Genomic DNA, 12,851 nt, shown 5'->3' with positions numbered 1-12,851 from the left:
GTAAATACACCAAAAAGGGGGAGAAATGTGACATACGATCTAGAAGAGTGACCGAGGAGGCCCAAAGACTGGGAAGCAGTCAGCCCAGCTGCAAAGGAAATAGAAGACGCTAAGGGCCAAGTGCCTGTGTCCCCGGGTCAGTGTCTCATAGCAGGCAATGATTTTGCTCTCACAGACATTTGATAGCATCTCAATTTTGGGAGTTATAGCAAAGAAAAGGGGTTGCTATTGACATATAGCTGGTAAAGGGTAGAGAGTCTGCTACCTATTGCACGGAACACAGGAAAACCTCCCATTACCAAGAGCTGTCCAGCACAAAATAACAAGCGCAAGCAAGAACACAAGCCCCTGAGGATCCACTCTCTCTTCTTAATCTTCTTAAATTGTGTATGTGTGTGCGTGTGTGTGTGTGCACATGCCAGGTGTCTTTCTGTGTGTATGTGTGTGTATATGTGTGTGTGCACATGCCAGATGTCTGTGTGTGTGCTTGTGTGTACATGCCAGGTGTCTCTGTGTGCATGTGTGTATGTGTGTGTGCACATGCCAGGTGTCTTTGTGTGTGTGTGTGCATGTGTGTGTATGTGTGTGTGCACATGCCAGGTGTCTTTGTGCATTGTGTATGTGTGTGTGCACATGCCAGGCGTCTTTGTGTATGTGTGTGCATATGTGTGTGCACATGCCAGGTGTCTTTGTGTGTGTGTGCATGTGTGTGTATGTGTGTGTGCACATTCCAGGTGTCTTTGTGTGTGTGTGTGCATGCATGTGTGTGTGCATGCGTGCACATGCCAGGTGTCTTTGTGTATGTGTGTGTGTGCATGTGTGCACATGCCAGGTGTCTTTGTGTATGTGTGTGCGTGTGTGAGTGTGCGTGTGTGCACATGCCAGGTGTCTTTGTCCATGAGTGTATGCATGTGTGTGTATGTGTGTGTGCACATGCCAGGCATCTTTGTGTGTATGCGTGCGTGTGTGTGTGCATGTGTGCATATGCCAGGTGTCTTTGTGTATGTGTGTGCATGTGTGTGTGCACATGCCAGGTGTCTTTCTCTGTGTGTGTGTGTGTGTGTACATGCCAGGTGTCTTTCTCTGTGTGTGTATGCACATGCCAGGTGTCTCTGTGTGCATGTGTGTATGTGTGTGTGCACATGCCAGGTGTCTTTCTCTCTGTGTGTGTGTGTGTGTGTGTATGCACATGCCAGGTGTCTCTGTGTGCATGTGTGTATGTGTGTGTGCACATGCCAGGTGTCTTTCTCTGTGTGTGTGTGTATGTGTGTGTGTATGCATGCATGCCAGGTCTTTCTCTATTGCACAGCACCTTGTGTTTGGGGACAGGATCTCTTAACCTAGGGTTCATTGATTGGCTAGGTCAACTGGCCAGTAAACCTCCGGGATTCACCTGTCTCTACCCTGCAATGGTGGAGTTACAACCCTGCACTTCTGTGCCTGACTTTTCCATAAGTTAAAAGGATGTGAACTCAGGTCTCATGCTTGTGAAGCAAACACTTTATCCATAGCCTCCACTGTCTCTTCTTTACTGATATAACCTCAAACTACAGTAAGTCTTTGCTGAGTGAGTGTGTCTCACATGACTGACAATCTAGATTGGAAAAGGGATACTTGTCTCAGAAGCTGGGTCACTATGAATTTTGTCACCAAATCTTAGGAAGGGTCCCAAGACTGGGTGGTGCAGGGTGTTTTCTGAGGGTTAGATCATAGATGGCTGGTCCACAGTGTCTGCAGCAGGCAAATGGTTCACTCAGACGACAACTACCAGGGTGGAGACTTCCCCCAGTGTCTGCTGGAGTGAGATTTTACATAACAGGGACCTCTCAGCAGGACATCCTGTCAGCACAATCTGGAGTCCAGTGGAGGGTGTAGGTGGGCCAGGGATGCTGACACGGCTCTGAGGACAACTCCCTTGGGAGAGGGGGTCTGTTACTCCAGCAAGCATCCCTGTGTCTCATCTGTGAGATGAGGGCACAAGTCACCACCAGGAGCTCCATACTACATCAGTGTGGTTTTGGTGCTCCCCAGAGGTGCATGGGAAGTGATGCTCAGGGACACGGTGAGCCCGGGGGGTCCTGCTCTCATTCTCCTCCATCATCCTTCCTGCATCCTGAGATGACCCGCTTCTCATTCAGAAACAATGTTTTGAACTACAGTAATTGTTTCAAGTCTAGTGGCCATCACGTGCCAGGTACTAACCACAACCTCAGCATTCATCACGTGGTCTCATTTTCATTGTTTTCATACACTGAGCTGAGCTTTTGAGACAGTGTTTGGTCCAGGGCTTCCCAGCTGGCTTCCCTGTGGAACTCAGGTTCATTTGGGCTGACTGGGGCCACTTCCGTCCAGCCTGCTTGACCACTGGCCGGGCTGTGACACAAGCCAGAGAGGCCTAACAATGTTGGGGGTTCACAGACACCCCTCCCCCAGGCAGCAGAGATAGCCTGTGAAGGGCCGTGCATTGGGGCAGGCAGAGCTCGGGGAATTGAATGGCAGAGCTGTGGGGCAGATGCTCTCCTCACCAGCTGTGCCATCATAGAGAGCTATAGTGTGCCTGGCTCTATTTGGAGGCCAAGAATAAACCATGAACAACATAGACCCCTGTTTCTTCCTGCCTCCCAGAAACCTTCTTTCCCGAGGATATTCAGCAAGATAGACGAGCCAGACAAGCAGCTGTGGAAGGTTAAATAGTGAAAGAACTAAGGTTTAGAAAAGTAAAGCGGGGAGGAGGAACAGGAGGTGATGGAGCAAGGACGGAGAGTTGGTGAGTTCAGATGTACCAGGCTCCAAAGAAGGCTACCTAGAGAAGGCAAGGCTTGCTGCAGACCCAGAGAGGGCGCAGTTCTGAATATGGCCTCTAGGAGGCAGCATCGCCTCATCAAGGAACAACTTCCATCTAAAATAGTTCCTAACTGGTACCTGGGGTGAATGAATACTGTTCTCTGATCTGGTAAACAGGGGTGCACTCACTACAGAAAACCGTTGGGGCATACTTAGGACTGTGCATCACATGTCAAAAATAGGTCACAATAACACCCACGCTCTAAATTTTTATTTTAATCTAAACCATAGTTGCATTGTTTTGCCCCCCATCCCCATTGGTAAGAGCTGTCATTCCCCTCCAATTTTATGTAATAGATTAGTAGAGACAGAAAGCTCAGCATGTACCTGACAGGTAGGAAGCACTTAATGACTGTCAGTCCCACCTCCGCCTCCGGAGCACACCCACAAAGCCTCCTTTGAGATTCCGGGTCCCTCTGCTGTTCTTTACAGTAAAGCAAGAACGTGGAGATTTGCCTGGAGTCTGCAGCGGCTGGAATGCTAGGCATTTCCTTTGGATGGTCTGTTCTTGGGTGGTGTTAGGTAATCTTAGTTTGTGGTTCTTTCTGCAGCCAGGTATTGCTTTAGGGTAAACTAGTGAGACTCGGGCCTCTTATTAAATTTATCGATGGCTGAGTCCTACTCTGGCAGGTGATAAGGGTTGGAAATAAAGAACTTCCTTTGGGTGACCTGTCCATACTTAGCTTATCGTGGCTGGCTCCCACAAGTTTATTATTATTTTATTATTGTTATTATTATTTTATGTGTATTATGGTGTGTGGACATGAGTGCAGGTGCCCAAAGAGGCCTCCAGACCTGCATTATAGGTGATTGTGAACCACCTGACATGGGTGCTGGGAACTGAACTTGAATCCTCTGAAAGAGCAGTAAGCGCTCTTAGCTGTTGGTTCAAGTCTCCCGCCCCTTTTATGGGTAACTCACCCTATTTCATTAGCGATTCTGAAGGCACCAGTTACCAAGTGGATCTGGGCAAAGCACCCCTCTTAGTTTCCATAAAGCAAACTCTCTCTAGACTTCTAGTTCACCCACTGACTTCTTAATTAATTAAGACATATAGTTTAATGATGAGATCTACAGATATAAAAAGGGCTGGATGTAAAACAACTATTTCTAAGTAGGGGAAGACCACACGGAGGGGACAGAGAGTGAGGACGGTTTGAGTGCAGGCCGTGGACGATGAGGTACCATCTGTTCAGAATGAGGATGCCAGGCACCAGTTGCTCCAGAAGCCACAGTGAACTGGGACTAGTCTAAAAAGCTGGTTCAATGGAGGTCAGCTCAGAGAGGTGGTGCTGTCCACTTCCTGGGTGCTGAGATCTGAAAGACTGATTCTTGGGCATTCTTTTGTAAGGTTTCCTCCTGTCAGTCTGAAAAACAATCAAAAGCATTAATCATGCACCGTATAGGCCCTGTTCTGAGTGACTTACAATATAGAATATTGGGGGCTCAGAGGTGGCTCAGAGGTGGCAAGCACTGGTTGCTTTTGTAGAGGAGCCAGATTTGATTTCCAGCACCCACACAGTGGCTCTTAGCCACCTGTACCTCCTGTTCCAGGGGATCTGATGCCCTCTTCTGACCTCCAGGGACCAAGCACAAAGGTGGCAAACAGACTTACAAAGCAAAACATTCATAAAATAAAAGAAGAGATACAAAGTTTAAAAAGGAGAACACTACTTGTTTCACCATGAACACAAGAAAGATACACTATAATCTCTTCTTATCAGTTAGTTCTAGATGTGTAACAAATACTCCAAAACTCACTGGCTGAAAATGACTCATTGCTTAAGGGAGCTCACAGTTCTGTGGGTGGCCATCAGCGGGGCTGGCAGGGAGGGTCTTCTAGCTTCGACTTGGCTCAGCCATGTGTCTGGAGTGAGTAACCAGTCATCTGGGCAGCTTTGCATCAGGAACGGACGGACCTGCTGTAGGTTGGGGTCATTGGAATAATCAGCTCAGCTGAGCTTTTATTGTCCTTCCAGATCCACTGGGCTTCTTGACAAGGCGCCTGAGAGGAATTCAGGGATTGGCTGTGGAAGTCCAGGATGCCTTGAGAACCGCATTTAAGTTAATAAGAGATATTAAAGATGAAAAAGAGATTAATAAAAAAGTTATAGAGTCTATTCCAGAATAAATTCTGAATAATTTAATTCTTCCCAACCCCTTCCTCTTGTCTAGTACCTCTTCCCTCTTTATTTTCAACAAAATGAAACTCTGAATCAAAGGAAAATATGCTCGAGGGTAGACTTTGCCCCTGGGAAGCATCTCCCCTTCTTTTTTTTTTTTTTTTTTTTTTTTTTTTTTTGGTTTTTCGAGACAGGGTTTCTCTGTGGTTTTGGAGCCTGTCCTGGAACTAGCTCTTGTAGACCAGGCTGGTCTCGAACTCACAGAGATCCGCCTGCCTCTGCCTCCCAAGTGCTGGGATTAAAGGCGTGCGCCACCACCGCCCGGCCCCTCTGAATCTTCTTGTTCCTGCTTCATCTTCCCAAGACAGCTCTGATTTACTGATATTGCATCCTGTGGGTTTATTATCACTGTTTTTGCATGGTCATTTTTATGGGTCTCTTTTGTATCTAAAACATTATGGGATAAAACTCATTCTGCCCCTAAAATTAATTTATAACTGAGCAGCAAAATCTGTGGACACTTCATTTTTCATTTTTAATTTATTGTGTACTATTTTTTGTGTGCCTAATTTAATATGTGTGTGTACATGTGTGTGTATGTGTGTGTTCTTGCATATGTGTATGTGTGTGCATACATGTGTGTGAGCTCACACATATGTATATCTGTGTATACAGGCATGCAGGTGAATATAAGCATGTTGAGGCTATTTCTTGCTTATAACCTTTTTTTTGAAAACAGTGGTTGAAAACAGTGTTGTCAAGGTCCTTATTTTGTTCAAGCCTAGGTAAGATACAACTCCAAAAGTTTAGAGAATGTTTTGTCCTAAAGGTCATTATAAAACCAAACTGTTACTCCCTACTTTGCCTGCTTGGGACTCACAAATTAAAAAAAGAAAGAAAGAAAGACTGAGAGTCACATGTACAAATGATACCAATGTCTTACATTACATCCTAAATATAATTTAGATTCATCCTTCCACTGTGCATTTGAGACAATAACTCATCCTTGAGTTTATAGATACCCATTAAATGATTAAAGTGATGATCCAATGTAAAGGAAATGAAAAACAGGATGGAGACAGAAATGTCTGACTCTGATCCACCCTTTGGTTGCCTTCTGCCCCAAGCAAGGAGTCAATGCTTTTAGCAGAGGAGGTTCCTAAACGCCCATTGTGCCAAGACTTCTGTCATAGAAGGGGTAACTACGCTAAGACAACACAGATGTGCTGTTTCTCCTAACTCTTAGGGAGTGAACGCCCTATGCCCAGGGTTCTGTGTTTTAGATACAGCCTTGGGTTTCATTGAACTATCATCATTTTTAGGAACAAAGCATTTCCTAAAAATTATAAGGAAAAAAGATTTGAAGGTATGAGCCTTCAAGTGAGAAAAGGAAATATAAAAGTTAAAAATGCATTTTGCTAAAAGGGAATCAAAAGTGATGTGATACTGCCATCTGGGTTCTTCTCTAATGTGAGTTCTATCTGCTTTCCAAAATGAAATAGGATGTAATATCCACATAATAGGACAAATGAAATTTAGTCATAAATGGAATCACAACAACTTAGACACTGAAGAATAACCATTCTTAGAATTATAACTAAAAACACTTCTCATGTACTTATCTCTACCATCAAACTCTAAATTCTAGAAAAACTAAAATTAAAAGATAATAAATAATTTTGAATAGTCTAAACAAATATCTTTCTATAAAATACAAGGAGCTGTAGACACAGAGGGAAACACGTGATCATCTGTTTTGAAATATGGTTGTTAGTTGGTTAAAAAGCCCGTTTCCCTCATCTTCTGCCTTTATAGCCTCAGTCCATACTGTGCTCTTGACTGCTTTCTCTGTGAATATAATACCCCCATTATGAGTAAAGTCACATTCAAATATTATGTCAGTTAAAGAAGAGAGGAGAGGAGGAGAGAGAAGAGGATTGGAGGGTGGGTGGGAAGGGAGGGGAGGGGAAGGGAAAGGAGGGAGAGGATAAGAAGGAAGGTGTTGTAATAAGAGCGGCGGGGCTGTGTCCCCGGCACCCGGCCGCCTGAGTGGCTAGCTTATGCCCCGAAATAATTACACAGAAACTGTATTCTTTTAATCACTGCCTGGCCCATTAGTTCCAGCCTCTTATTGGCTAGCTCTTACGTATTGATCTAACCTATTTCTAATATTCTGTGTAGTACCATGAGCTGGCTTACCAGGAAAGATCTTAACCTGCGTCTGTCTGGAGTGGGAGAATCATGGCAACTCCTGACTCGGCTTCTTTCTCCCAGCATTCTGTTCTGTTTATTCCACCCACCTAAGGGCTGGCCTATAAATGGGCCGAGGCAGTTTCTTTATTAAATGAAAGTAACTCCTCCATCATTTCCCCTTTTTTTGTTTAAACAACAAAAAAAGGCTTTAACTTTAACATAGTAAAATTACATATAACAAAACGGTTATCAAGCAAGAATTACAGTTACAATATTTATATCTACTTTATCTCTTATCATAACTAAGGAAAACTATAACTATCTATCCATCCATTCTTCAACTCCATCAAAAACTCCAGAAGGATATAATATTACCTAAGTAAACAAGAACTAAGAAACTTCAAACTCTAGAAATGACAGAGACATCTCGCTGCCTGGACAGTCACTCAAAGTTCCTCTGTACCTTTGGGGCATCCATCTTCAGCCTACAGGCCCATATTATCCAGCAGACATTGTCATCAAGCAGGAAATTCTAAAGACAGTTCAGTCATTTTTTGCTGTGTCCTGCAGAATGTCTCGCAGACTCTTTCATGAGTCAGGAACCCCGAAAGACCATTTCACCTTTAGGCAAGTTCAGTAGTCCTCTCTCTGTAGGTTCTTTGTGTCCAGTTTATGCAACAGTCCAGGCAAGAACAGTTTCTTGCCCAAATGGCTATCAAACTCCATAAGGAGCCTCTTCAATGCCCATCATCCTCTTGAAGTAGATTGGTGCTGCCAGGAGCAGACGTGTCTCATTGTCATGAAGAGCCCTAAGTTATTAAAACACTTAAATGCCATATTCTGTAGCCTTTGAAAGATATGAAGAATGCCTATCCAACTGAAATATATATCCAGAAAATCTAACTAACATGACTACAAGCTTGACTATTATTTATGATTATCCATCAACAACCAATATTTTCTAATTATACATTACATTTTAAAAATGAACTACACAATCACAATACCTTAATCAAGATCAGAAATACATATACATATAACAAAATAGACCTTAAAATCCATACCCATGCAAATTATTCATATCTATATCAGGAAGGGAGGAAGGGGAGGGAAAGGGAGGAAAGGGAGGGGAAGATAGGGAAGGAGGGAGGGAGAGGAGGAGGGAGAGGGAGGGAGAGAGGGAGTGAGAGGGAGAGAGAAACTAGATCTGAGTCATGATAGCTGCTAAAATTTGATGTGATCTAGGGATTTCTTCCTTAGGGCCTTTAATGACTATTCCCCCCGGCCCCCGACTTTACCAACTATCTTTCTCTCTCTCTCTCTGACTTTATTGACTATTTCTCTCTCTCTCTCTCTCTCTCTCTCTCTCTCTCTCTCTTTCTCTCTCTCTCTCTCTTTCTCTCTCTCCCCCAACTATCTCTCTCTCTGACTTTACCAACTATCTCTCTCTCTGACTTTATCAACTATCTCTCTCTCTAACTTTACCAACTATTTCTCTCTCTCTATTTCTCTCTGTCTCTCTGTCTCTGTCTCTCTCTCTCGGACCGTCTTCCTGTCATCCCAGCTTTATCTTTTTTTAAAAAGGTTTATTTATTATGATACAATGTTATATCTGCATTTATCCATGCACACTAGAAGAGGGCACCAGACCTCATTACAGATGGTTGTGAGCCACCATGTGGTTGTCGGAAATTGAACTCAGGACCTCTGGAAGAGCAGCCAGGGTTCTTAACGTCTGAGCCATCTCCCCAGACCATCTCAGCTTTATCTTTATCAGATTCTAGGAATGAGCCTTTCTAGTACCACAATATAAAACAACACAACAACAACAAAAAGGTATTTGACCTCTACACACAAACAAGATACTTTGTCAGCGGGGCAGCTGTGAATGAAAGTTCTCAGAAAGCAGAAACAAAATCCAAACAGAATAAAGGAAACTGTTGCACCAGCGTTACATCTGTGAGGCCTGCCTAGGACTTCTGTGACTGCTGAGACCCGAGCGCTGCGGGCCCAGAGACAATTACCTTGAGCTATCTTTATCTTTCTTAGCAGTTGTATTTGCTGCTTACTTTTGTGTCTGAGAGTCCTGGGGACTCTCTGGCAGAAAGGCCCATACCGAAGAGTTCTCTGCCGTGATCAAAAGCCACTGAGGAAGAGTCCATTCTGGCATTTGATTCAGAGGGTTCGTGTCCATACGGTACTCAGGAATGCATTGTGTGGCATGCCATGGCAGCAAGGACAGGAAGCGGGGTGGTCACATCGAATCTGCACAGAAGAAGCTGAGGGATCAGAACAGGAAACGGGCCAAGGCCAGCGCAGTGACATACTTCCTCTGATAAGGCACTGCCAACTGGGAACTAATATGTGGAGGACATTTCTCACTCAAACCACGCACCTGCTTTGTAAAACCCACCAAGCTGCTGCTTTCACCAAGGTTCCAAAGGCCTTGACTTTTGACTTTATTTTCTTCTGTTACTACTAAAAGAAATCACGAACTAGCTACTGCATTTTGAGGGCAGCGTGAATCCGTGTTCCTGGGTCATGGTCACTCATATTTTTCTCTACACTGCTGTGTGTTTTATTACAGGCACGGTGTGGCCAGTGACATTCTGTGTTGGGCCCATACAGTGACAATGGCACTGACCTAGTATTGCTGTGATGGGTTCCTCACTTGTCTATGGCCATACTGCTGAGAACAGACATACTATACCACCAGCCATAGGAAGGCACAGTGTACCCAGTTACACAGAACATAGTACGTGGTTATGCCAGCAAACCACTGTTTCTATTTGTGCATTTACTGCACTTACTCTTACCGGTATTTTCTAATATGCTCCTCAGACTAATTAAACATTATTACTGCAAGAGTATTATGCTAGATGCAGCCTCTGTGTAGCCTGTGGGGACGCAGTCCCTTAATTGCATGCAGGGACCATAGGGTTCGGCTGACCTGTGTGCTCTGGTTTTGTGCAAGTGCTTCTTGTGAGGGAATTGTGACCTGAAGAATTCTCAGAGGCTACCCCATGGTGAGCAGTCATGTGACCGCATTTGAAATGTTTTCCCTTCAGGATGAAAGAATTTCAGGATCTTAGAGACTAGAAGTGATTCCTCTCCCTATTTAAACATCCAAGCAATCATCAAAGTAACAATGATGGCATTTCATCCAGAGGCTGGGGGATAGCCCTTGGAGAGCCTCTTTCTGCTTGAGATACTCTCCCAGAACCTTGCCCTTGTCTGACCTTGGCAGCCTGGCAGCCAGAACATTCCCAATTATGCACTGGCCTCTTCTCCGGACGGTCTCATCCATTCTTCCAGGCTGACTGTCAACCACTTTTATCAGACCGTATGATTTCATTTGTCAAAGAAACCCAGCCAGGCCTTTTCATTAAAGGCCACTTCCTAGATATCAGTCACAGGAAGCGCAAGTTAGCCCTTTGATGGGATGTGTGAGGCTGTCTGGCTGAGTAGCAAAGGCAACCCCTCGGGTTCAGCTGCCTTGGGTTCCACTCCTGGCTCTGTATTAGGTTCATTGCATATGAAAGAGATGAGAGGTGAGCTCTTCTCCCTAGGCTGGGGGCCACTGCATTTCAGTAACCATAGCAACAATGGACCACATGGCAGGTGTCTGATGTCCATTGGACATTTTCTGGTATTAAGCGCTCTTCATCCTTCCATCCATGCCTCCCTTAGATTCTATTCTGACTGGTGGCATTAAGAGTCTCCCAGGGGGACAGCTCAGGCCCGGGAGACCTGCAGCGGACTGCATTAATTAAACCTCTTATCTCATACCCTAGAATGTTTTGCATTGCCTGGCTCAGGAGCCAAAAGAACCTCCAAGGGCAGCTAAATAGCACACAGGAGATGGGGGTGGGGGTTTGCAGTTCACAGTTGTGGATAAATAGGACTTAGTTTAAAAATATTCCTGGTATACAGCAGGGCCATAGCTAGTAACTGTGGAAAAGATCAATGCCATAAAGTGGACTTGATATAGAAAACGGAACTCCCTCTGATCTCTACAAGTTCCTAGAGAGATAATCATGGGGTTACTAACTATTGAGTACCTGCTGTGTGCAGTTATGGGTGCTGTGGAGCCTCTAAAGATGTTAGTTTGTTGAATGAATCTCGAATACACTGGGGATGACGGAAGAGAAGAATGGATGGATCAACAGCACCCACCATGTAGCAAAGTGTTTGGATCTAAGTTGCCCCTGGGGTCTCTCCACGGAAACCCTCTGGAAGGTTATGTATACTGTGACAGAATCAGCTGTAGGTGTTAGAAACATCCACTCTGGTAGATATCGAAGGGAACAGAGAAGGAAGCTAACTACATTGAGCAAAGAAATTATTTTCTTCTGTATCTTCTGACACTTGGGTCTTCCCTGCTCTTTGAACCTGGCTGCCATGATGGGAGCTCTGACTACAGGGAGAGACCATGTGGAGTAAAACCGAGGGTGCCTGCTGAGGCTTCAGACTGTCTCCTGTGGTGACCCAGCACCAGCTGCTGCCCGTGTGAGTGCACAGCACAGCACAGAACAGCACAGCATAGCACAGCACAGCTGGACCTCTAGATAACTGTTGTCCCAGAAGACTGTTGAGCAGAAACCAACCAGCTTAGCCCAGCCAACCTACAGATTCACACCATGTAGAAAAACAACTGCTCTAAGCCACAAAGTCAGGGTGGAGCTCTGTGCAGTGGGTAAGTGATAAATCAGGAGGGGGAAAGGGGGACCCATGCAATGAGCCAGACAGACAAGAGCTGCTGGGTATCTGCAGATCCGGAATCACAGCTGCTGTGGATTAAACTCCATCGAGCCCCTTCCCGTCAGTGCCCAGCACACCTAAAGCCCACAAAACCACATCTAGTTCTCAATGACCCAAACCTACGTAATGAAAACTCCCTAAAGCCCCGTTTTCTAGAGTTAAGACAGTTGCCTTCCTGCACAGATTCTCATTTTCCCTCACTCTTAAACTCACATTTTCTCCACATTGTGAGACCTCTGTCCCAGAGGCAATCTGTTAACCCTCTAAAGATAAACGTGGAACATTGAGTGTGGGTTCAGGATGGTGACAATGTTTCTAGAGGCCTGTAGCCCTTCTGAGTCTCAGCTTCTTCAGCCATCCAGAAGGTAAGGTCCCTGCCAGTCAGTTCAGGTAATAAACGTGAGTCTGAATGCAGCCCAAAGACAACCACTGGAACACAGGATCCTTAAGTCAGACAGCATCCTGCGTCAGTCAGTCCTCCCACACCCGTCTGCCCTCCCCCACATTCCCTCTCCAAGTCTCTGCCTGTCCTTGGTGGGAAGCTACGGTGTGTCCAGGAAGTGGGACACCTTGACTCCCATGTGTGAACGCTTGTCAAGCCTGGAGCATCTCCTTTACAGCCTCCTTACCAGCCCTGGGGTAGGGTGAGGGGTAGTGGGGTGAGCAAAGGGTTAGTAGTCTGATGAGGTGACCAGCTACCCAAAGTGAGTTCCAGGTATGAGTTGAAGCCCTCGTTCATTGGGTTGACACTGTGTGACTTCGGTAAGCTCCAGTCCTTCCTAGGTCCAACTGCCTGTTGTGTGTGTATGCGTGATCACAGAGCATCTAGATAACACTGAGATTACCTACCTGCCAGGGAGTGTGTGTATGTGTGTGTGTGTGTGTATGTATACATAGAGCACTAGGAATGGCTCCAAAAATCCTATTGTT

Source organism: Chionomys nivalis, chromosome 9, assembly GCF_950005125.1.
Source record: "Chionomys nivalis chromosome 9, mChiNiv1.1, whole genome shotgun sequence".
Classification (NCBI taxonomy): Eukaryota; Metazoa; Chordata; class Mammalia; order Rodentia; family Cricetidae; genus Chionomys; species Chionomys nivalis.
This window is presented reverse-complemented; position numbering follows the sequence as displayed.